Below are 2,500 nucleotides of genomic sequence, written 5' to 3'. Positions count from 1 at the left end.
TTTAGGCTGTGTGTATATAATGTGGGATATACTGTCGGAGGAAAGCCCTAAATATCATCTAACCAAGCGGCGGATGGCGAATTAGGGCCGAAATATTGAGGAAGGGGGCACATTCACCAGCCCACGGGAAGCCCTCTCGCCCTACACTCTCGGAAGTACTCCCATATATAACAGGGTCCGGTAATGTGTGTTCTTCGCTGTAAATGTAAAGAGAACTCGCTGATAAGAACACTCAATGCTTAGGTGTAATAAAAAGCTTTGAGTGAATTCCTCTTCTGGGTGAGTAGACGGTAAAAATAATAATAATAATAATAATAAAATCCTGCAGCTCAGAAACAGTTTTTCTTTTCTTATTGCCTCAGCGTCGCCACGGTAACATAGGGTAATTCATGAGAGGTTCACACAAATATCAGGTTCTAAGGCAAAGGATCGGTAAAATTTATGTAGGATACATCGGTAAAACAGTAAATCTAACTCGTTCAACAAAAAAAATATTCAGTCATAGCACGAAATGTATTATCACCTGCACTTCCCTAATCGGCCTTCATTGATAAGTATGATTAATAACTAAATTGGTGACTTGGAAAGTTGTAAATATAAGATAATGGCAAATGCAAACACAGTAACATGCACACAATTCAGACGCAAAGGAAACTTAGCATAAGAAACTAGTCGAGTTCCTCGTCAAACGGACAAATAATTGAAATGGTTTCCGGTTATTTGTCCGTTTGCTGAGGAACTCTTGGCTAGTTCGAAACGCCACGGTGTAATCTGATTTCTTATTGTGTTTAAGATAATAAAATCCGAGCATTATAGTAAAAACAAGTGAAACCAGTGTAACCAAGGATAAATCTAAGACGCGTAGAGGGGTTCAGTGTTGCAAAAATATACAATCTGCAAAAGTAATAAGCAATAGTAATGAATTCAATAAAAATCGTAGAAACGCACTTGGTCATTCTCGTCATGAATGAATACCAATAAAAAAATCGTAAGATGAGATTTCTTGCCTCACTCGTACCTCTTCAGGTTCGAACTGCTCGAAACAAGAGGGGAATATTCGAAAAACACAGCAATGTAAAGAGTTATTGCTACGACTTCCATTAGCATCGTGGTTGGGCAGCACAGTAATTTGTGGCCATTGTTTGAGCGGCCGGGAATCAATTGCGACGTGCCTGAGGGCCGCTCGCTGGATTATGTACGGGTGCGTGAGACCTCGCTCTAAATAGAGCTCTTTAGGAAAATGTGTTGGTCCTCATAAAACAGCTAGGCACTATAAAAATTTAAAGTGGTTAAACATTTTGGTAAATGATGAATTAACATAGTGAGTCTTTTTTTTTCAATGTTTACACCCATTTTACTCATTAAACACATTTAGAGTCAGAGGAGGCCAACGGTTCCTCCAAGAGGAACAAGCATCACATTCGTTCAGTTAGCTTACCCAATTCAGACACTTTCATCACCCTCAAAAATGTCTTGTTATATCTAATACTGCTGTTTCTTAGAACTGTTATACACTCTGGTGCTCGAGGAGGGTAGACTAAATTATATTCATAAGTTCTATATGAATTCTGTAAGGTTCTGATAGACCAATACGTGTTACTCCTCCGATGCATGACCAGAGAATGTCAACTGTATATGCTAACAGGCCCTAATTATTGGCAAAAAATAGTTTCAGCTTCCAAATCCTAAAGAGAATCATAGTGTATAGGCTGAACCGAAAACTTTCCATCTTATACTGCGCTGATGGAATGATACAGAATAACGATCTCGGACAACTCATCTGTGTCCACAATTAATAATATACGTCTGAGTAATGGCCTTCAGGTAGTTCTACATCACTGCAGTTCCTTACTCTAATCCTTCAGCAATTTGCTTCGTGATCTTTGAAAACATCTAATGCTATGTGAGAAAAAAAATCCTCCATTTGCCATATTCAAGTATTCTCATTACCCATCAGTGCTCTTTAGTCTACACTCAGCACAAATATAATTATCTCTAAGTACAATTTAATTGAATTGCTTACTAATATCATACCATCTTTCTTTTTAGTCTCTTCTCTATACCAATGTAAACTTTTCCTTTCTTCAGCTTTACTCAAGACAGTTTCAGCAAATACACTCCCTGATTTGTATGCATGGCCTGCCTTAACATTACTTACATAAAATGGTCCCACAGTTATTCTAAATTGAGGCCCTTACCTACACCTATCCCATGAATGTAAATTTTTGATGAACTTGAACATGCATTTGTTGTTTTGATTGTTCCAACAACATTAATGCTTAAACATTAAAAAGCATGCTGTATAGCAAATATTAATCAATAAAAATGTTTGAAAAATATAACATAAGCCTTGAAAAAAACACAAAAAATCAACATATGAATGATACTTAATTGGTAAACCATACAGACGGAATGGCACAGTACGAAATTACTCTAAGTTACTTATTATTAGTCAAGTATCCAACACAAACATTTGCGAAATTTCTTTACATCGAATTGC

The sequence above is a fragment of the Penaeus monodon genome, chromosome 26, assembly GCF_015228065.2.
Source record: "Penaeus monodon isolate SGIC_2016 chromosome 26, NSTDA_Pmon_1, whole genome shotgun sequence".
Lineage (NCBI taxonomy): Eukaryota > Metazoa > Arthropoda > Malacostraca > Decapoda > Penaeidae > Penaeus > Penaeus monodon.
Note: the sequence above shows the minus strand (reverse complement) of the source record.